The 23,911-nt window shown below is 46.6% G+C and overlaps 1 protein-coding gene across 3 annotated transcripts in view; it reads left to right on the forward strand.

Annotated features, from left to right (window-relative positions):
• Positions 1–3,232: 3,232 nt before the first annotated feature.
• The window catches only part of PDZD2 (PDZ domain containing 2), a 371,146-nt gene continuing 350,467 nt past the window's right edge, over positions 3,233–23,911 (forward strand). For all 3 annotated transcript variants that reach the window (XM_058170301.1, XM_058170304.1, XM_058170303.1), the window contains exon 1: positions 3,233–3,586. The gene's annotated coding sequence lies outside the window, so the exon portion shown is untranslated. The remainder of the gene's footprint in view (positions 3,587–23,911) is intronic.

Below are 23,911 nucleotides of genomic sequence, written 5' to 3' on the forward strand. Positions count from 1 at the left end.
TGAGAACTACCCAACTGTAGCCCATGATTTACAAACCCTAAATGAGTGGTTCCCAAAGTCAAAACCAAACAAACCCCATCATGGCTAAGTATGGTTAATATAGCATGAAATAATCAGGTCAAATAAATTATTTTCAGACCATACATTTTCTTATCATGTATATTGTTTGCTTTATGAAATTGGACTCTATTTTATTGTTATGATTTTAACCCGTCAAGGATCTCTTGCTTGCTATGGACAAAATAAAAATGATAGTAACAACAGCAATCCATAAATTTTACAGGTGGGAAAACCTCATTAGCTGAATTTGCTCCCAGGAGGCTTCAGGGAGGCTTGCTAGGCCCAAAATGGGGGGGGGAGCACGCCCCCCCCAGCCCATTTCTGCTCCCAGGCCTACTAGGCCCAAATCGGTGCACGAGGGGGCAGTACCCCTCGTGGCCTGTTTCCATTCCCAGTGGGGTACAGGAGGCCGAGTGCTGCCTAACACCCCCCCCGGCCACGGCCACCATGGGCACGGCCACCCAGCTGGTCATTAGGGTAGAGAACCAGTTAAATTATTGGAATCCCACCACTTATTAGGGATAAAACCTCTGTTGTGATCCCCTTCTCTCTTTGGAGCCCTAAACAGGTGTTAATTTTGCCCTGTGGTCAATCCAGGGCTGCATGGACTAGCCCAAGGGTCTGCAACTTAAACACTCAAGAGCCATTTGGACCCATTTCCCACAGAAAAGGAAACACCGGGAGCCACAGAACCCTTCCCGTGCCTAACTATTTCTTGAGCGGTCTCAAAACTAGCATATGTAGTTGAATTAAATGTTCTGCTTTCTTCTGAAACTTTTCTTTTCTTGGATTTATCCATGGTTGGCCTACCAGGGGTTGAAAAGCTCAATAAATCGCGTGCCAGCGAGTGTCGCACATTGGTGTTGTGACGCATATTTTGAGTGACAGGGAGCCGCAGCAGAGGGGTGAAAGAGCCACATGCGGCTCCAGAGCCGAAGGTTGCTGACCCCTGGACTAGCCCAGCACTGATATTAGGACGGCAGACCGCCCCCCCCCCCAAACCCCTGGCATGAATGAAGTGCTGGACAAGTGTGAGGCTGATTCTAATTAAACCAGATTTCTACAATGCCTCCATTCATTTTTCCCTTCCTCAGGGGAGTCCCCGCTGCCAGGGCAGTAGCCAAACAAGGGGAGGTCTTAAGGTTGCCTAGCCCATGGGATGGGGATGAGAGGAAGGCATCCTTGTGAAGACACCGCAATGGAAGATTCTTCTGCCGGGCATGCTGATGACCAGCTGCTCTTTCCAGCATTCTTCCAGAAGAGGCCCGACCTCAGTGCAAGACTTATCGACTTAGCTTAACTTCATTGTCACTCTGAATGTACACTAATCGGCCTGCAATAAAATGTAATTCCATTGCACATGGCTCTCAAAGGGTCTCCACCTTCAATATACCCTACATAAACATGTCAAAAATAGAAATAAATAAATAAAAATTATGCACGTACCCACGTATATGATATGATACAGAGAAACAACAGTCTCTCGTTCGGGATGTATACATGTCCATGGTTAGAAAAACACGAATCTTGCATGCTGATCAGATGGAATGGCATAGGGAACAAAAAAGCAATGACCACAAATGAGGATCTGGACTGCAACCACCCTGCAACAGGGGGCGGTGAGTCCGACAGCTTGGCCGTGGTCCGAGCAACCAGGTGCTCTTAGGAAATGAGGACAGAAGATTCGCTCTCGCATGTTAAGGGGTCTCCAACCTTGGCAACTTTAAGTCTGGCGGACTTCAACTCCCAGAATTCCCCAGCCAGCAAAGGGGAATTCTGGGAGTTGAAGTCCGCCAGGCTTAAAGTTGTCAGGGTTGGAGATCCCTGTGCTAAACGACGGAATGAAAGCAGGGGTGAAATCCAGCAGGTCCTGGAGAACCGGTAGTGGAAATTTTGAGCAGTTCAGAGAACTGCAAATACCACCTCTGGCTGGGCCCAGAGTGGGGAGGGAATGGAGATTTTGCAATATCCTTCCCCCAGGAATGGGATGGGAATGGAAATTTTGCAGTATCCTTCCCCTGCTGCGCCCACCAAGTCACACCATGCCCACCAAGACACGCCCACAGAACCAGTAGTAAAAAAATTTGGATTTCACCACTGAATGAAAGCCTTGTTTCCCTCCCCTCCCACGTCCCCCACTTCCTCATGCGCAGCGAAGTTTTCCAGACCCCTAAAAGAAGGGTTTGATGGAGGGGGGGTAGGCGAGAGGGGGGCAAGGAGATCACCAGTGTGTTCCTCTTGCCATCTTTTCCGCCTGCAGCGATCACTCATTTTTTTCCCAGCCCAGATTTTAACCTCCCTCGCCTTCAAGAAGTTGCCGGCGCATCCCATTGCTGGAGCCTTCTTTAGACTAGACTAGAGCTGGTAGGGACCTTGGAGGTCTTCTAGTCCGGCCCCCTGCTGGAGCAGGAGACCCTCCCTCTACCGTTTCAAGCAGTGGTGAAATCCAATTTTTTTACTACCGGTTCTGTGGACGTGGCTTGGTGGGCGTGGCAGGGGAAGAATACTGCAAAATCCCCATTCCCACCCCACTCCAGGGGAAGGATATTGCAAAATCTCCATTCCCACCCCACGCTGGGGCCAGCCAGAGGTGGCATTTGCTGGTTCTCCGAACTAATCAAAATTTCCGCTACTGGTTCTCCAGAACCAGTAAGAAGCTGCTGGATTTCACCCCTGGGCTCAATCCAAGCGATTGCTGCTGCCCAGTCTTCTTCTTTAAAACCGCCAGGGATGGAACGCCTTATTAAAAAGATGCGACCGCACAGCCGCTTGTCTTGCCATGGTAGAGGAGGGTCTCCTTGCTCAAGCAGGGGGGTCGGACTAGACGACCTCCGAGGCCCCTTCCGATTGTGATAGTCTAGGTTCAACGTTGCAATAGCCTGGCACGAAGCGCCGGCCGCGGCCGCTCATCCCTCTCTAACTCGAGAGATCTAACCGCGCGGGTGTCCGGCGCGGCCGGTGAGTGGGTGGGTGGGTAGGTGGGTGGGAGAAGCCTCGTTTCGGCCTGTCACTCAAAGAGGGTTTCTCCGCCCCACCAATGAGGACTCTTCTCTGCCTCCCCCCCACACCTCCGCCTCCCGCCGCGGCGAGCGCCCGGCGACGGCGCCGCCCCTCTTTGCTGGGGCAGGCGGGCCGCTCTCGCCTTGAATGAACGCCGAGGGGAAGGCGGGCGGGGAAGCGTCGGATCGGCTGCGGGGAAGCGAAGCGAAGTGCGAAGGGGCGGAGGAACCCGGCGCATCCCAAGCGGGGCTGCCCTTTCCCCTCGCCCACCTTTCGCTCGGGAGGAAGAGGCGGAGGAAGGCTGGGCGGCCGCCACAGAGCTTGCCCTCCCGAGGGGGGCGCGCGCCGTGCGGCCGAAACTGACGGGGGGGTCTCGCGGCTTTATCCCGGCTCGGAAGGCGCGAATCTCCGGGGTCCACCTACACCCACCCCGCCCCGCATCCCGGCTGTGAGGAGCAGGTGTGTGTAAGAGAGAGAGACCGCCCGAGGCTCGGCGAAGGAGTCGGGACGGGAGGCAGCGAAGCCGGTAAGCCGTGGTCTTGGCTCGGCTTGGGACCTCTCGGGCTGGAAGAAGCGGCTGCGACGGGTCGGGGGGCCGGAGCGCTGGGCTGGCTATCCCCGAGTCGTTTGCCTCCCTCCCTCCCTCCCTCCGCTGGGACTGGGAGTACTGGAGCCCCCTGGGTGGCGGAGGGAGGGAGGAAGGGAAGGAAGGAGGTCCTGGCCGGGGCCCCCTCCGCGCCCTAGCTTGGAATCTGCCCCGGCTGTCAATTTCGGGAGCGGGTGAAAAAAACCCGGCGAGGGCTGGGTAAGGCAAGGCAAGGCTGGACGGCGTGGTCGCCTTTTTCCTCTTGAAAACTAGTTTGAGTTGCGCGCCAAAGACCCGGCCGCCTCTGGGCTCCGGGCAGCACTTTCCCGGGAGGAAGGAGAAGCCTCCGTCCCGTCCCTTCCCGGGAAAGGGGTTCTTGTCTCAAGAAGACCGCGGCTCCCCTTCACCTTCTCTGGCCGAATCGGGGGGGCAGAGTCTCCCGCCGTTTCCCCGGACGCGTTTTTAAAACTTTCGGTATCGGAAACCCGTGATGACCCGGGATTGGCTGGGGATGATGGGAGATGAGGTCCGAGTCCGACCCAGCGGCGGGATGGGGAGAGGCTGCGCTGATCCAGAAGAGCTTTTTCCCAGCTGGATCGCATCGCCGCTGACTCCGAAGGCACCATCCAAAGGCACACTTCTGCCGGCTGCGAGTGATGGGCATTGCAGTCCGGCATCTAAGGGGCACGTGGGATTGGGAAAAGAGGGGTAGCCCGCTTCCGCCCCCCCCCCCCGTCCTTGGGCTCCTACCCAGGCCAGGGTGTGTGAGTGGCCAGCGGCTGGTCGAGAGGAGAAGAGCAGCTGCTGCAACTTGTCAGGATCCGAAGCGAAGGCTTGGCTCCTTCCCTCCCCTTCCCTCCAGAAGAGCGGCAGCTGCCAGCGGCTCTTTGCCCTTCTTTGCCCACCCGGCTGCCAGCTGCCACGAAAAAATCTGGGTTGCCTCGTTGAGCGGGGAAGGGGGCTTGCGCTTCGGCTGTGCGGCTGTGCAAGGAAGAAGGGTGGGCAGAGATTGAATGGGGTGGGGTGGGGGGTGAACCTGCTCGTCTCTAAGCAGATTGTGGGCTTAGCCAGTGCAACTGGCGCTCCCTGAGTGAGCTTGGTTGTTTTCTAGCAGACAGAAAATCTTGTAGAGATTCTCAGCCATCCAAGTTTTGGTTGTTCCCAAAGGTGTTTTTTTTTTTCAGGAGGCAACTTGATTTGTTTTTTTTTTTAAAGTCGTTTCGCTTCTCATCCAAGAAGCTTCTTCAGCTCTGACTTGGATTGTGAGAAATGGAAGGATTTATATTTCTTGCAGACAGCTGGTCATTTACAAACCTTTAGTGGGTAGTTGAAGCCCTTGGAGGGTTATCTGTGTCTTTAGGGTTACCTGAGTAATGCTAATGGTTCCTGTAGTCTGCAATTTTCTAGCAGATGTTTCATTGCCCATCCAGCACTGATGATATTACCTAGTTTGGGTAATAATGGAACATCTGCAAGAAACGACCAAGCTCAGAGAACAGGAGGTTGGACTAGATCAGGGGTGTCCAAACTTGGTCCCTTTAAGACTTTTGGACTTCAACTCCCAGAGTTCCTCAGCCAGCTTTGCTGGCTGAGGGACTCTGGGAGTTGAAGTCCAAAAGTCTTAAAGGGACCAAGTTTGGACACCCCTGGACTAGATGATCCAAATCTGTTATTCTATTCTATTCTATTCTATTCTATTCTATTCTATTCTATTCTATTCTATTCTATTCTATTATTCTATTCTATTCTATTCTATTCTATTCTATTCTATTCTATTCTATTCTATTCTATTCTATTCTTAATTTTGTCTAGTGCCTTATGACAAGAAAGCATCAACGACACCTCATTTCAACCCTGAGCTACAAATATTCTCTTTTATTGGAACTCCCACACCCTTTCTGGGATTTCTTTTAAGCTCATTGGATGCCAGGACTGGAGTTCCAGACTGGGACAATCCCATCAGCTCATTAAAAGCACTGAATAAATCTTTAGTCCAACTGTTCTTGTAGGAGGCTCACTTTCCATGATCCAAAATGCACCTTCTTCTGAACCCAGTTGGGGGTTTATCTTTCCTTTCATAGCTGTTCAGGAGATGGGCCGGTTTAAGGACTTCACCAGATACACTTGGGCGGCCAATTGAGGCGAGACCTACCAGATATCATCCAACTACATTTTTTTTTCTTCCTGCTGTTTCCTGCTGTTTCCTGAAAGTTTAGGGTCTGCTTTTTTTTGGCGGGGTGGTGGTGGTCAACCCAGGGTTCATCCATTGGTTGCCACAGGAATTGACTGACCAGCTTGTCATTCAGCTTAACCTCCTGGGCTGAAAGAGCAGGAGTGGCCTAACCAGCTTTTATGCCTAAGGCGGGACTAGAACTCACAGTCTCCTGGTTTGTATCCTGATGCCTCAACCACTAGACCCGTGATGGTGAACCTATAGCCTTCTCTGTGGGCACGCGAGCCGTCACCCCAGTTCAGCTCCGCCACTCATGTATGTGTGCCTCCCACCGGCCAGATGGTCTTTGGGTTTCTGCTGTGCATGTGCGGGGGGTGGGCTTGTGCGCATATGTGGGGTGTGTGGAGGGCGTGCACATGCACGGGGAGGCGTGCAGGGGGCATGTGTGCAAATGCGGGTGGATGTGTAGGGGATGCGTGATGCACCGGGGGTGGGTGCATGCATGGGGGCCTGTGCACGGGGGCAGTGTGCGCTTTGCATTTTGGGGGTTCAGGCGCACACTTTGGGCATTCAGTCTGGAAAAGGTTAGGTTAGATCAAAGTGGCTTTCTGCCATTGTACTACAATACAGAAAGAAATATGCAGGGTCCTTGTTTAGGAAACGGGAGAGGGCAGGAACCAGCAATTCCATTATCTGTGAAACAGAGGCGCTCCCTTCTTGCTGCGCCTCCCAGGAAGTTGTGCAATGACTTTGAAACGCCCCTCCACTCAAGGTGGGAGGGGGCTTTGCACTTATGTGTTTATTTCTGAGCTGCAGATAAATCAGCCCAGACCACAGTATATGCAAGCTGCCGATGAAGCAGGTTTGGCTTATTGAAACTAGCCCTGTTATTACTACATACTTAATGCAATGGTATGTGAGAATGACCTTGGGAAACGGGGCAAGGAAACAGTCGGATAAAAGGCAGCTGCAGTAGGAATGTAGGTGGGACAAGAGGCTCAGAAGAGACCCTCCTAGTTTTGGGGCTGCAAAGAAGAAGGAGAGAGAGAGAGAGAGAGAAATGCTTCAGTCTTGCAAAATTCTGTTAATGTAACCTTACAATAAAGTAGAATTAGCTGATTTGCTCATATTTCCTGTCTGGCCTACCTCCTAAGGTGGACCTATAATGAGTACATAAAGTACTAGTGGTGGCATAGTAGGTTGTGCAAACACTCTCTAAGCCAGGCAGCCAATCCTACAAATTATATTTATTTATTTGTATCCTGCCTTTACAAATAACTCAAGGTGGGAAACATATTTAATGCACCATCCTCCTCCTGTTTTCCCTACAACAACAACAACAACAACAACAACAACAACAACAACAACAATAACCCTGCAAAGTATGTTGGACTGAGAGAGAATGACTGGCCCGAGGTCACCCAGCCGGCTTTCATGGCTAAGAAGAAGGATTAAACTCACAATCTCCCACTTTCTAGCCGGGTATCTTAACTACTAGACCAAACTGGCTCTGTATAAAAATACAAGCTGTAATTTCCCGGTGGTGATGATAATGATGCTGGTTACTTCTCTATGGACTTTTGGTTTTTTTTTTTTAAATCTATTATGAAACAGATTTGCACGCTACCCGCCTTCGAACAACTTTGGTTGTGGCTGTCCTGGTAGAGAGAAGACAATGGCAGGGATTGAGAGAGTTCTTTGCAGTGACTCTGGGCATTCAAAATATGGCTGCTTCATCAGTGATTGCTGAGTGTCTGCAGTTGTGTTGCTGAGGCACAAAGCTGTCCCATGCCCAGAAGAGCATGGGACTTGGTCAGTGGTGTTACCAAACATAAACAGTGTTTGCTTGATGTACCTTGATTGACTGATTTATTATTTGTATTAAGGAATTGGTATTTTAATGGAGGGATATATGGAGAGGCAGCATAAGGTATGGAAAAGCAACCTTAAGCTATAACTTAAAATGCATGCTTACTGCCCTGTATGAGTGGGGATGGAAAGATTCATCTTGTTGCAATTGTGCTGCGGATATGCACATTATTAATCACATTGTACAAAATTTCCCATGATGTGCATTCTCTGGTTCCCTAGAAGAGGGGTGTCAAACTCAAGGCCTGGGGGGCGGATCTGGCCCGCAGGGTGCTTAGATCTGGCCCACGGGGCTAACCTGGAAACAGCGAAGGGCCAGCCCGCGGTGCCTCTGCCAGCGAAAACGGAGCTCGCGGGGTCCATGTGCAGCCCTCCTGAACTCTGTTTTCTATGGCAAAGGGTTGCAGGAGGCCGTCGCAGCTGAAAACAGAGCTTCGGAGCCCGTTTTTGCTGGCAGAGAGCTCGGGTCCCACAGGCAACGCCAACACGAGTGACGTCGAGCTGGCCACGCCCACCCTGGCCCCCTGAGATCAAAAAGAACCCTCATGTAGCCCTCAATGAAATCAAGTGTGACACCCCTGCCCTAGAAGATCTGCACAAAGCAATGCCAGAGGCGATCGCTTGGATAGCTGAATTGCACATCCAGCTATGAAGCCATTGCCGTAGCCCTGTAGAAGTTTTGCATATAATTACATGGATTGTGTATATATGTTTGCTTCTGTTCTGGCATGCTCTCATCTTATGCTAAATAATAACTGCTGAGCTTTAGAAATTTTTGAATGCATGTTTTCCTTTTCGATTTACCTGTGGATATGTGTTCTTCGTATGGGGTTCCCACTACATGAATTTATACTGCAGCCCTGTGTGCCCCATTTTGTAAAGGTAGTCCTCAACTTACAACAACAGCTGAGCCCAAAATTTCTGTTGTTAAGCCAGACATGGGTTAAGTGAGTTTTGCCCCATTTTATGACATTTCTTGCCATCGTTGTTAAGCGAATCACTGCCGTTAAGTTAGCAACCCAGTTGTTAAGTGAATCTGGCTTCCCCCATGGACTTTGCTTGTTGGAAGATCACAAAGGGGGATCACATAACCCCAGGACACAGCAGCCATCATAAATATGAAGTATCTGAATTTTGATCACATGACCATGGGGATACTGCAAAGGTTGGAACTCTGAAAAAGTGGCATCAGTCACTTTCTTCAGTGTTGTTGTAACTTTGAACCGTCGGTAAATGAACTGTTATAAGTAGAAGACTATCTATATTGAATAGTTGGGATATGAGGTCTGCAAGTGGCATTTCAGGTAACCTTTTGTAATATATTTATTTATTTATTTATTTATTAATCATACTTATATACCACACCATCTCCCGTAGGACTCAGGGCGGTTCACAGGCATATTAAAACAATATAATAAATAAGCATTAAAACCCAGTTAAGACTAAATATTATCATGGCCTGATCACTAAAACAGTAAAAACCAGTAAAAACCCCATTAAAATTTTGCTAAAACATTTTATTCTTAGGCTAGTCCAGCGCGCTGAAATAATAGAGTCTTCAGTTCACGTCTGAAGGTCCGGAGGTTGGGGAGTTGTCGTAATCCCGGAGGAAGCTCGTTCCACAGGGCTGGTGCCGCCACAGAGAAGGCCCTCCCCCTGGGGGTCGCCAACCTACATTGTTTGGTCGACGGCACCCTGAGGAGGCCTACTCTGTGGGAGCGCACAGGTCGTTGGGAGGCAATTGGCGGCAGAAGGCGGTCTCGAAGGTATCCCGGTCCTAAGCCATGGAGCGCTTTAAAGGTGGTAACCAAAACCTTGAATTGCACCCTGAAGACTACCGGTAGCCAGTGTAGGCCGCGCAGGGTGGGTGTTATATGGGAGCAGCGTGGTGCTCCCTCTATCACCCGCGCGGCCGCATTCTGGACTAACTGGAGCCTCCGGGTGCTCTTCAAGGGGAGCCCCATGTAGAGAGCATTGCAATAGTCCAGGCGGGAAGTGACGAGGGCGTGAGTGACCGTGCATTTGGGTTGGATTTAGTCAAAGGTCCGTCTATTCGGGTGTTATTGTGCTTTGGCCAACTGTATACAATGGTCTCAAAAGGGGATCACATGACCCTGAGACACAGCAAAGGTCATAAATATGAACCAGTTGCCAAGCGACTGAATTTTGATCACATGACCATGGGGATTCAGCAAAGGTCGTAATTATGAAAAATGGTCATTTTTCAGTGCCCTTGTAACCTTGAATGGTCACTAAACGAATTGTTGTAAGTTAAGGACTGCCTGTACGTCTTGAAAAGATCAGAAATTGCTGTTAAAACTGCTGAGGCTGGGTCATTCACAGGAGTTCAGCACCAGTTCAGGATTGGGCTGCTGAGGGTTCGCAGGGGTTCGGGAGACCCTCTAACTAAGACTCTGTGCAGTTTGGAGAACCCCCAAATCCCACTCCTGGCTGGCCCTGCCCACCCCTCCCCTCCCCTCCCAGGAGTCTCCACACGGCCTGTTTTGGATGCAGGTAAGCGCAGGGCACGCACGGAGGCTCAGAGAGGACGAAAAATAGACCTACCAGAAGTTCCAGAGGGCCTCCGGAGCCTGGGGAAGCTGTTTTCACCCTCCCAGAGGCTCAAGGAAAGCCTCCAGAGCCCGGGGAGGGCAAAAACGCCCCCCCTGCCATGGTGCAGGAGGCCAACTAGGCCACACCAGTAGTGGGTTTCAAAACCCCACAATACCGGTTCGCTATCAGTAGCGCGCATGCTCTCGCTTTGTGAGCGCACAGCACTTCTGTGCATGTGCAGAATTTTCTGCGCATGCGCAGATTGTTTTTGATAACATCTGGGCAGGTGGGCGGGGTCTCCTGCCGCCGCCACTACCGGTTTGCCCAAACTGGGGCAAACGAGGAGCAACCCACCACTGGGCCACCATGACCATGGCCATGCCAATCAAGCAACTCCTTGCTAAAATTTTTGAAGCCCACCCCTGCACCAGTTATGTTTAAAGATGCCGTGAATTCACCTTCCTGGACTATAAAACTTCAGTTGGGACTGGAGGTCAGATTAGTGAAGCTACCAGTCACAGAACGGGGTGAGTTACAAAACTTTCTAGATGTGCTTCTCCCATGAATGGAGAAGCACAAGAGAGAAAATTACAACTAAAAAATACTACAACTATCATTTTTATAAATAATAATAATGATAAGGGAACATAAATCTGACATCAATCTATTGATGTGATGTCTGGAAAATACTTCAAAGGTCCAAACACTCTGCGTCTGACCTGATTCTTTAACAAAGAGTCCCAGAGGGAAACCCAGCAGCAAACTTGCTGAAACAAATTGTTATCAACCGACTTGATTCTTCTATCAGAAAGGAACTGCTCCCCCCCATAAAAAGTGCCAGATTAGCCTAGCAAAGTATTAAAGATCATTATCACCAGTTATGGATGTTCTTATCTTGTCCATAATTTTGATTCCCGGTCTCTGGATAATTGATATCTTTTACATTTGATGCACTTTTGACCTTGCGTTTACAGTATTGCCCCCAAGCCCATAGAAACAGTCATTAGTTTTTTTGCCCCATTTTAAAGATTAACAAATAACAATCCATTTTTACCAGAAGGTCAAAACCTGGGCTCCGTTCTCCCCAAAAGGCAAGACAGAGAATAACAAGGTTAAGTTAGATTCTGAATGAATGCTTAGAAAAACTTTGTAGGTAGTAAATTAGTTTCATGATGGAACCAGTTACCCAGAGAGAGATGATGGGCCTCACAGAACGTGTTCAGGCAGAGGATGTCAGCCATCTGTAAGAGATTTAATTTGGATTTTTGTAGTAGACAGAGAGATAGACTCCGTGCACTTAAATGCCATTATCATGGTTATGTCTAATTTGATGAAAAGAAGGACTAGAGGGTGACATGATAGCAGTGTTCCATTATCTCAGGGGCTGCCACAAAGAAGAGGGAGTCAAACTATTCTCCAAAACACCTGAGGGTAGGACAAGAAGCAATGGGTGGAAACTAATCAAGGAGAGAAGCAACTTAGAACTAAGGAGAAATTTCCTGACAGTGAGAACAATTCATCAGTGGAACAACTTGCTTGCACAAGTTGTGAATGCTCCAATACTGGAAGTTTTTAAGAAGATGTTGGGTCACCATTTGTCTGAAATGGTACAGAGTTTCCTGACTGAGCAGGAGGTTGGACTAGAAGACCTCCAAGGTCCCTTCCAACTCTGTTATTCTGTCACTGCTCCTTCCAACTCTATACAGATAACCCTTGAGTTATAGCTGTCATTGAGACTAGAAATTATGGCGGTCAATTGTGATGGTCATAAAGCAGGACTGGACTCAATTTTACGATCTTTTTCACTGTGGTCATTAAGCAAACCCGTTGTTTGCTAGGGACCAGGTTTTGCTGGAAACCAAAAATAAATGTCAGTGTCTTGGAAATTGTGACTTGGGGGACATGGCAAATGACCGTAAATGCAGACTGTTGCCAAGAGCCCAAAATCAGTCATTTGAAACTGGGTCAGAAGTAGCTTTCTTTGGGAGGGGGGAAAGGTCTGCCATAACTTCAAATGGTTGCTTAGTAACCGGTCAAAAGTCAAGGACTACCTAGTATGTCTCTGTGGTATATACCGCAGACATAAGTGAGCCTAACCTGGTTCATGCTGTGCTCTAACATCACAGGGATGGTTGGTTGCAGCTCAGTCTCTTGTGCAAACCCTGCCAATTGTGATTTAACAAATCACAATGAAGTAAACCATGGCTTAACGTGAAGCATGATCCTCCTTGGTCTGTCTGACTGACTGGGTGACTTCAGAGGAATAGGAAGGGCAAAACAATTTTTCGATCTGACCTATTAAAAATGTTTGCATTATGAATGAGCATAATGAATGAAGTCATTTTCCATGTCTGTCATTCTATATTTATATATATATTATATATGTCATTCTATATATATATACTATATAACCTATCTGTATGATAGTTACATATATTGTTGTGACAAATAAAGTAAATAAATAAATAAATAAAAATAAATATTTCTTCTTCACGGTACCATCGCTGAAGTGATACATATCCTGTCTTTATTTTGGTATAAAAAGGGCTCGAGTAGAACAGACTGGCAGAAGTTAATGGGGAAAGGACACAAGCCTTCATGACTATGGAAAGCTCCCGAGTTTCTTTTGTAGTGTTTCTCAACCTTGGGAACTTTAAGGCATGTGGACTTCAGCTTCCAGAATTCCCCAACCAGCATGCTGATAGGGCCGTGATGGCGAACCTATGGCACGCATGTCGCAGGTGGCACGCAGAGCCCTCTCTGCGGGCACGCTAGCCGTTGCCCCAGCCCAGCTCCACCATGCATGCGTACACGCATCCCTCTGGCCAGCTGGTCTTTGGGTCTCTGCCGTGTATGCAGGGAAATGCAGGGGACACCTGTGCACATGCTTGGCGGGTGGGATGCATGCACGGGGGGGTGCAGGTTGGTGCAAGAGGCTTTCCAGGCCCAAAATGGGGTACAGGGGGGCCTTGAGTACCCCCCCCCCAATGCCCCATTTTGGGTCTGGAAAGCTTCCTGCAATAACCTGGAAGCCAAAATGGGATGCAGGGGGTGGGGTGCCTGCACAGGGCAGGGGCATGCGTGGGGGCAGGGGGCATGTGTAGGGGGCACACATGTATGTGCAGGGAGTGCTCACATTGTATTTTGGGGGTTTGGGTACCCTCTGGCTGGCCCCAGAGTGGGGGGGGAATGGAGATTTTGCAGAATCCTTCCCCTGCCACGCCCACCAAGCCACGCCCAAAGAACCGGTAGTAAAAAAAATTTGGATTTCACCACTGGTATGAAGTATATATCCAATATTGTTTTTCTTTTTTAAAATTTGGTTTTGTAATTTTTTTTTTTTAAATTCCCGTTCATGGTGCTCCATGGGCCCCAGAACAATGTCCCGGCTGAAGCCCCCTCTCCTCAGGCCTGCCAGTCTCTGTGCCTGAAGCTATGTTTTTCCCAGCCTCCTTGTTTTTCAAAGAGCTCCTTTGCATGCCCACCAGCCTACAATCAAGGCAGCACAGAACAGCTCAGATGCTGCCAATCAGGAAGATTTTGCAATTACGTCTGTAGCCAACCTCATTTTTTTTTTGAAGAACTAATAGTTGTTGTGCATAAACCAGCCATTCATTAATCAGACAAAAAGACAAAACTACCGTTTGGACTCTGGCTTCTTCCAAAGGCCTTTGAGCCACGTTCAGTCAAGACGGGAAAAGTAACAACCAAAATGGTCAGAGAGTTATGAAAGTGGCTGTTATCCAGTCTGGTTGCTGTTATCATAATTCCCAATCGTGACCTCTTAACCTTACTTCAGAATTCATGGTATATCTCTTCATGCGGCATGTATTTGCCAATGTGTTGTGGAAACGTCTGCTATAAATAACTGCATAACTCCAAATTTAAACCTGTGTCAAGCTGTACTTGTTGGGAAGAAACACCCCCCCCCCAAACATAGGGGAATGAGTCAAGTCAAATTCACAATTAGAAAGGAGAAAAAAATCTCCCAGTTTTAACTTTCCTAGGTGTTATCCTAGAGCAGTGATGGCTAACCTTTTTCTCGTTGTGTGCTGAAAGCGCGACAACATGCATGCCTGCCGGCACCCATAATGCAATGCGTCCCCTGCGCATGTGCACACAACCCCCCCATGTTCCCCCTGCGCATGAGCGCCGCACCCCCCTGGCCCCCATTTTGGGCCTAGCAGACCTTCCTGCAGCCTCTTAGGTCCAAAAACGGGCCGTGGGGGGGGCTCACTGCACCCCCCATGCTCCCTTGCCCCCCACGCACATCCCAAAAAGTCAGCTGGCTGGCGGAAAGCGTGCACGTGCATGCATGGTAGAACTGAGCTGGGCGATGGCTCGGGTGCCCACAGAGAGGGCTCTGCATGCCAGCTGTGGCACGCGTGCCATAGGTTCACCATCACGACTATAGGGCATTGCACACCAGAACAACAACTAATTCCCACTACACTGTCAAACTATTTAGTAAGGCTGTATTACTATTCTTCTTATCTTTCCTATTACCTATCACCTTTTCTACTTATGACTGTAACTTTGTTGCTTGTATCTTTACGATTTACATTGTTCATTTAGTTTCCTAGTATGATTTATGTTGATTGTTTATTTAGTATCCTATGACTGTCGCTAAGTGTTGTATCCTATGATTTATGATGAATGCATTTTTATGATGACTATGATAATGATTTATCACTTATAGCTTTTATGTGCACTGAGAGCTTATGTGCGCTGAGAGCTTATGCGCCAAAGACAAATTCCTTGTGTGTCCAATCACACTTGACCAATAAAAAATTCTATCTATCGAGGAAAACTAACTCCCATAAGCCCAATCCAAAGAACCAACTGACTAGGATGATAGGTTCCCCAATCCTTTAATTCAACTCCAAAAGAATCATAGATTGAGAAGGAACCTGAGTTTGGCTCATCATGTCCAATTCACTGCACGCTGCAAGATTCACTATACCAGAGGTCTCCAAACTTGGCAACTTTAAGACTTGTGGACTTCAACTCTCACAATTCTTCAGTCAACCATTGTTTGAAAACTTCCAGTGAATGGGAAGAAGTCACTCTATGTGGTAACCTATTCCATTGATTGGCAGCTTTTGTTGTCAAGAGGTTCTTCCTAAGGTCTAATCTCTACCTATATCCTTGAAGTTTCACTCCCATTAGTCTTACAGGTAATCCTTGATTTTCAACCATTCATTTAATGACCATTCAAAGTTACCACTTGAAAAAAGTGACTTACAAACCGGTCCTTGCACTTAAGACTGTTGCAAAAACCCCACAGTCACATGATCAAAATTTGGGTGCTTGGCAACCAGTATGCATTTACAATGGTTGCAGCATCCTGTGTTCATTATTTGTGACTTTTCCCAGTGAACTTTCAACAAGAGAGGCAATAGAGGAAAGTGGATTTGTTAAATAACTACATGATTCGCTTAACAACTGCAGGAATTCGCTGTGGCAAAAAGGTTATAAAATCAGACACTTCATAACTGCCTTGCCTAGCAATGGAAGTTCTGGTTCTAGTTCTGATCATATGTTGAGGATTACCTGCACTTTTTGGAGCAAATCTAAATAAATCTGCACCTTCTACAACATGTTGCCCCTTCAGATATTTGAAAACAGCTACCGTGTCCTTTCTCAACTTCTCTTCCACAGACTAAATCAGGGAGCTTTTTAAACGGGGGGCCAATTCACGGTCCTTCAGACTTTTCGGGGGCCAGACTAACTGGGTGGGCGTGGCTAGGTGGTCATGTGACTGGGTGGGCGTAGCCAATTTAGCAGTCCAAACGATGTACGCAAATTAAACTTTAATTTGGAAGTTTGGGGGTGGAAAGCTGGTTAGGGAAGGGATGTGGCTGCCTTGGGGTGTGTATGAAGGACTTCTGTTTCCCTCTCTTTCTCTCTCCCCCTCTCTCTCTGGAGGCCCAGGAGGCAAAAAACTGGCCCGTTTTTGGCCTCCAGAGGCCTCCGCACATCCTGTTTTGACCTCCCCGGCCCCCATAAGGCAGGTGGGGGCCGGTGAGTAGGTGGTGTGATGTGGGCAGGTCTGCATCATGGTCCTGCGTGGGCCAGATTAATGGCTTCGACGGGCTGTATCTGGCCCGCGGGCCGTACTTTGAAGACCCCTGGACTAAATATACCTAGGTCTTTTAACTGTTCCTTGTAGGACTTGATTTCCATGTTTTTCCCAAGTTCTTCATTCATACTCTCATAATAGATCTCTGATGGATCCCCTGTTCCGGTTGATTTAAAGCTTAACTCCGCTCTCCGAGCCAAGATAAAGTTAGACTTTTCAGGTTTGAAATTTCTCCTGGCTTTAATGGTGGTGGTAATTTTAAAATTACTACCAGGACTATCAACTCTACTTGGAGAAGTGGAGGAGGCTGAGGAAATGTAACCAGACAGAAAATGAACTTTTTTTTTAAAAAGGGATGACATGTATACTACTTTCTGTAGCTGGCTAATAAAATCAGACAGCATGAAACATCTAGCAGCTTTTTCATGGGAGAAATATGATTCAGTGTATTATTAAATACACCCAGTTTTATAAGGCTTGATATACAAGGCTGTAAGTCTAAAAAGAATGGGAAAAGAATGAGTTGTCAACAAACCACCAAAAACACCTTACTATCTAAAGCCAAAATAAGGACTCCTGAACTTCAAATGCATTAAATTAAATCCATGGAAAGAAGAGGTTATATTAAGGCTCTGAAAGGCAATGATCTGGTTCAGAGTCTATGGTAAACCATGATTTGTAAATCTGGGTGTGTCACATTTACTGAATTCACACATTTTATTACACCAGTGTTTTTCAAACTTGGCAACTTTAAGATATTTGGCCTTCAATTGACTGGGGAATTCTGGCTGTTGAAGTCCACACACCTTCAAGAGCTTTAAAAATAAGAGCATGACTCACAAACGGCAAAATCAGGGTTGATGGAGTTGCAAAATCAGCTAATGTGTCTACAAAAATACCCACATCCATCATTTTAGTATGGTTTGGCCAATTGACTGAGTAAAAGTGAATTTGCTAGGCCTCCAGAGACGGAATGGGACAACTCGCCACAGCCAACTCACCATAGCCAACTCACCATGGGACAACTCATTGTGGAACAATTTAACAATTCTATTTAAATATTTAAAATAAATTTAAAAATATTTTAACCTTTGCCATTCACATTTAATTTTGTTCCTCCTTTTGCAGCCTTTTTTTAAATGATTCTATTCCACTGTTTCTTTAATATCAGTGTAACTTTTGTCTTGCAGCAAGTTGGCCACGGTGTGCTGGCCATGGCGAATTGTCATAGTCCCCTCAGGGATGTTGGTAATTTCTTGAAATTTAAGTTGCTCCTTAAAAATAAAATATTCCTATCCATGTGAGAAGAATTCAAAGTTCTGAGTTCGTTTCTATCATGGATTATTCGGAGATATTCGTTTAGCGCAACTAAAGAAAAGATTAACTCTCGGCTTTTATTTTATACTGAGACATAATCTATTTTTGTGGCTAGAAAGAGTAGCAAAATTGAGAAAAAAAAAGTTTGTCTTGCCAGATTGGCTTTATTCTCTGAACTGATGGCAACTCTTTGACTCTGTGGAGTCTGTAATTTAGAAGTAATTCAGAGTGTACTTGAGGGCCTCTGAAGACTGGAGTATGAGTGTTTGTGTGGATCACTGGTGACATTCAATTTTTTCCCCTACCGCTTCTGTGGGCGTGGTTTGGTGGTGGGGTCCTGTGACTGAGTGGGCATGGCCAACTTGATGTCGCTCATGCCCACTCGGTCACATGACCCCACCCCCACCAAGCCACGCCCACAGAACCTGGTAGAAAAAAATGTGTGTATGAGCACCAGAAGGGCTCATAGTGAATGCTGTGGCAAAGAAAAGCTGAACTTTTCTCACTCCATTCACAGCGGAACTGCTGCTCCCTTTATGGTGCCCCCTTGGCCCCCTCCCTCCCGGGGTCAAAGTACCTTAAAGGGATCGGCTGCAGCAGTTCCGCTGTGAATGGAGGGAGAAAAGTTCAGATTCTCTATGCTGCAGTATTTAACGCTGAATGGGTCGAGCGGCCGGAAGGGGCAAGCGAGCGGCCGGAAGGCGTGAGCGGCGAACGAGCGAGTGTGGGTGTGGCCAATGAGGGGTGGTTTTTACTGGTTCAGCGAACTGATTCAAATCGTTCCACAGGTTTGCTTGAGCCGGTCCGAACCGGTCGAATTTCACCTCTGGTGTAGATGTGTCCTTATTTAAAGTGCTGACTTACATTTAAGCTTCTCTGCACTGGGAATAATCTTTAATCTATCGCTGGCTTTGCTGAAATTACTTACATATATTAAAAATTAAAATAAATTCTGAAAAATCTTTTTTTTTAAAAAAACCCAGTAATCCTCACATCTGAAGCTTGAAGCAGGAAAACATACTCAAATAGTTTATGCCTGGGTCTTAATATGCAAATATTAAGCAGGCACACTTTGGAAACTGTTAACTTGAAAGCAATTCAGTTTGGATATTTCTAGCCCAATTCACGGGAAGATTTATTTCCTAGGACTGTTGCTCCAGGAGGAGGAGATCTTCCTGTGGTGAAATGTGGATGAATAAGACAAGCGGCCTTAGTCACGATAAATGACTGAATTGAAGGTGAATTTTTCCAGCCCCCACTTTGGTTCCACAGTGAATCTGTTGCATCTCACAGTAATCCAGCTATCTTCTCTGAAGGCTTTAGAAATAGAATAGCAGAGTTGGAAGGGACCTTGGAGGTCTTCTAGTCCAACCCCTGCTTAGGCAGGAAACCCTACACCACTTCAGACAAATGGTTATCCAACATCTTCTTAAAAACTTCCAGTGTTGGAACATTCACAACTTCTGGAGACAGGTTGTTCCACTGATTAATTGTTCTCACTGTCAGGAAATTTCTCCTTAGTTCTAAGTTGCTTCTCTCCTTGATTAGTTTCCACCCATTGCTTCTTGTCCTACCCTCCGGTGCTTTGGAGAATAGCTTGACTCTTTAGTCAATAGCCTGTACAATAACTTGACTTTGTATCATGTCTTATTCTTTCTGGGAGATTTCACATAAAAGAGATGTCTGCTTGTATTTGATCGTAGTCAGAACCTGCATTGATTTTTCTTTTGTTATATTTGGCTTCTTCATGGGTGGTTGAAACATGCTTCATCCTCCTGCTTTTTTGCCCTGTAACCTAACTTTATAACCTGACATTTATGTAAAAGATTTCCTGCCTTTCTTTAAGTGTGTTAACCATAGAAAGTCTAAATTCCTGTCATTATGATCCTATAAACACAACAGGTAGTTCTTGACTTGCAACAGCAATTTAGGTTGCTGAGAAATTTGTTAAGTGGGCTTTCCCCCCCATTTTGCAACTTTTCTTGCCACATTTGTTAAGTGAATCACAGCAGTTGTTAAATTAGTAACACTGTTGTTAAGTGAATCTGACTTCCCCGTTGACTTTGCTTGTCAGACGGTCACAAAAAGTAATCACATGATCCCCGGTTCAAAAAAATCCTCCAGATGTGTGGGATTTCACTGCCCATAAAGGGGTGGAACCAGTGGTGGGATTCGAGTAATTTAACAACCGGTTCCCTGCCCTAATGACCAGCTGGATGGGCGGGGCCATGGTGGGCATGGCTACAGGGTGTGACAGGCAGCACTTGGCCTCCTGCACCCCCCTAGGAGCAAAAATGGGCTTCAGGGGGGACATGCCCCGTTTTGGGCCAAGTAGGACTCTCTGCAGCCTCCTGGGAGCAAAAACGGGCTATGGAGGTGTGTGCACCACACTTACTTGTGCCCCATTTTGAGCCTAGGAGGCCTCCTGAAGCCTCCTGAGAGTGAAAATGGGCTGCATGGGGCCCACACTGTACCCCCACACTCCGTTTTGGGCATAGTAGGCCTCCCTGCACTTACCTGGGAGCCAAAATCGGTGCGTGGGGACTCCTGGGAGGAGCAGGGCCAGCCAGCAATTTAACTACCAGTTCACCATAACTGGTCCGAACCAGTTGAATCCCACCACTGGGTGGAGCTTCAATCCTGTGGTTGAAGCTCCAGACGGCCTCCCACTCTCTCCTTTGCATGGACAATGAGACCAACTTGAGAAAGGTTGTTTTTACAGCCTACTTCAAAGGTGTAATATTACCCGTGAACAATTATGTTAAATGTTGGTAGGCTAACTTTTAGCTTCCTCAGCATGAAGGCCGGTGGGATGCTCAAGTCCACAACAGGACAAAATAACTACTTCAGCACTTTAGGAACCTGTCCAAAATAATTAATAACTTCAAATTGGTGAATAAGTCATGTTGACATTATGCTGGAGAGAACGGTGTGGAGCTAGAATCTTGCTGACTAATCATGTCACATGGATTGTTAGGGCAGAGGTAGAGCGGCAGTTTGGAAAGTAATTTTGTTTGGAACATGAGAGAAGATCCTGGAGGAATGGCCCACAGGCTACTTGGCTTCCTGGTCGAACCTGGCAGTTTTTGTTTCATCTGCCTTCCTAAGGAAAGAAGGACGAAGGAAGAAAGTTCTATAAGTTTTTTGTTTCACTGGGGGTGGGTTCTACTTACCTTTACTACCGGTTTGCATCGTGCCCGTGCGCGCTTCGCATGCGCAGATCACTTTTGATGATGTTCAGGTCAGTGGGCGGAGGCTCCCGCTGTTTTTACTACCGGCTCTATAGAACCAGTCTGAACCGGGGGCAACCCACCACTGCTCCATATCGTTTTAGGATTCTTTTAATTCAGGGTTGAGATCAGCAGGTTCTGACAGGTTTTGGAGAACCAGTAGTAGTAATTTTGAGTAGTTCGGAGAACCGGCAAATACCATCTCTGGCTGTCCCCAGAGTGGGGTGGGAATGGAGATTTTGTAATATCCTTCTCCCAGGAAGGGAGAGGGAATGGGGATTTTTTTTTTTATTTGCATTTATATCCCGCCCTTCTCCGAAGACTCAGGGCGGCTTACACTATGTTAGCAATAGTCTTCATTCTATTTGTATATTTATATACAAAGTCAACTTATTGCCCCCAATAATCTGGGTCCTCATTTTGCAATATCCTTCCCCTGGGGTGGGGTGGGAATGGAGATTTTGCAGTATCCTTCCCCTGCCACACTTACCAAGCCACACCGTGCCCACCAAGCCACATCGCGCCCACCAAGCCATGCCCAAAGAACTGGTAGTAAAAAAAAAATGAATTCCACCACTGGTTGAGATGCTTTCGTTACTTATGCCTTCATGGATTCTTATTTTCCAGCACGTGCCTGTTCCTCCCTTCCTATTTGTACAAGCAAAGGAAATGTGTAAACTTGCCCTTATGGTGTGAGATTTTGCATAAACATCATTGAAGGTACAGTATGACATATAGCATGCACTAGTCTTGCTGGGTTTTTTTTTTTAAGTTCCTAAAGATTTGTTTATTCTATAACTGGGATCTGCCCAGGATACAAAGATCATGTATGAAGCTTTTCTGCTATTAAATATAAACAGGAGCTAAAGTTTAATCATTTTGATATTTTATCTATTAACAGGCTTATTAAAGTTGTATAAGTCTGTGAAGGCAAGAAAGCGATTAATTAATTTTTGACTCTTTAAGGTATACTCAAATATTTATAGTACTCAAATATATTCATTGAGCAACATCTTTTACTCTTAACAGAATAACAGAGTTGGAAGGGACCTTGGAGGTCTTCTAGTTCAGGCAGGAAGCCCTATACCATTTAAGACAAATGGTTGCCCAATCTCTTCTCAAAAACCTCCAATGTTGGAGCACCCACAATTTCTGGAGGCAGGTCATTCCACCTTTAACCACCACCTTGCTTAGCAACAGAAATTTTGGTCCCAAATCTGGTCATAAGTCGAGGAGTACCTATAGAGCAGGGATGTCAAACTCAAGGCTCGCAGGCTGGATCTGGCCTACGGGACTGCCCTGGAAACAGCGAAGGACCAACCTGCGGTGCCTCTGCTAGTGAAAACAGAGCTTAGGAGGCCCTTGTGCAGCCCTCCCAGCCTCCATTTTCGGCTATGAAGGCCGCCTTCCACCCTCTGCCAGCAAAAAGGGAGTTTGGGGGGACACGCACAGAACCCTCTGAGCTCCATTTTCACTGGCAGAGGGTGGAAGGAGTCCATCACGGCTGAAAACGGAGCTCGGGAGTCCGTTTTCGCTGATAGAGCGCTCGGGCCACTACAGATGCTCCCAACACAAGTGACATCAAGCTGGCCCACCCTGGTCCCCGAGGTCATACACAACCCTGATGCAGCCCTCAATGAAATCAAGTTTGAAATCAAGCTATAGAGCATGGGTGTCAAACTCGCGGCGTCACGTTGCCATCATGTGACACATCCGGCGTGCGGGCTGCCAGTTTAACACCCCTGCTATAGAGCTTCCATCCACGAGAACAGAAATACGTTTCATAGATTCGGGAGTGAGTTTACTTGAATTTAGTGGAACATCTGAGTAAATATGCATAGCGCTGCACCACATATTTTCTAAAAGTCTGAACTTGTGGTTTTATAATGACAGCGATGACATCATGCTGAAATTAATTTTCTGAAGTGTTTTTTTTTTCCCCTTCTGGAAGCAATCCTTTTTTCCCCCCATCCTGTAAACTTCCTCTGGTTTTGTGTATTTGAATTATATACAAAGAAATCATTCTTATGTCACTTTTTTATTCACAATAAAAATAAAAGCAAGCGCATCTCTGTCTGGAGCTCCTTTTTGATCAACACTGAAACACTGGCGTAGATAGTTCTGGAGCGGCCTTCATTTAAAATACGTTTATGCCTCTCTCCTTCCATGCTTTGATTTCTGAAAGATCCTTATCCATCCAAAGTCTAAAAGTTTTAATAATGAAAAAGATTGCATGAGCTGCTTGGCAGGGACTCCTGCTTTGCGAAGTAGATTCTTGATTTCTGGAGGAAGGGGGAGAAAGTCTCGGCACGGAGTGAAAGGTATGAATTTATATAAATTATTAAAATAGATATCAGGTGATGGAAGTAGAGAAAGTGGGGGATAGGACCGGTGAGTCACATCTTCCTTTTCAACATTTTATTAATATTTAAGCTTTCCCATTTTTGTCTTACGTCTTCTTCTGAAGTTTGTGACAGGTTTCTCAAAGTGATCTAAAGAAATTTTATACAGGAAATTATGTTGATACATAATTTGTACTAGAAATAAAAAGGGGATCACTAAATTTTTAATAAGAATTTAAGTGAATTTTATAAGACACTACTTATAGAAAGTACTACTATTTAAGGAAAAATACAGATAAGAATACAGGTAGGTGGATCTCAACTTATGATCGCAACTGAATCCAAAATTTCTGTTGTTAAGCAAGGCAGTTGTTAAATGAGTTTTGCCTCACTTTATCACTTTTTTTTGCCACAGTTGTTATGCAGTTGTTAAGTGCATCATGTAGCCATTAAGAAAATCTGTCTTTCCCATTGATTTTGCTTGACATGTTACCAAGCACCCGAACATTGATCACGTGACCATGGGGATGCTACAACAGTCTTAAGTGTGAAAAATAGTCATAAGTCACTTTTTCAGGGCCATTGAATGGTCACTAAATAAATGGTTGTAAATCAAGAACGGTCTGTAATTGAGGAAAGAGCAATAGATCTATGGCAGAGCACCTGTGTTGCATGAAGAATGCTGGGACTTTTATGTAT

This window comes from Ahaetulla prasina, chromosome 2, assembly GCF_028640845.1.
Source record: "Ahaetulla prasina isolate Xishuangbanna chromosome 2, ASM2864084v1, whole genome shotgun sequence".
NCBI lineage: Eukaryota > Metazoa > Chordata > Lepidosauria > Squamata > Colubridae > Ahaetulla > Ahaetulla prasina.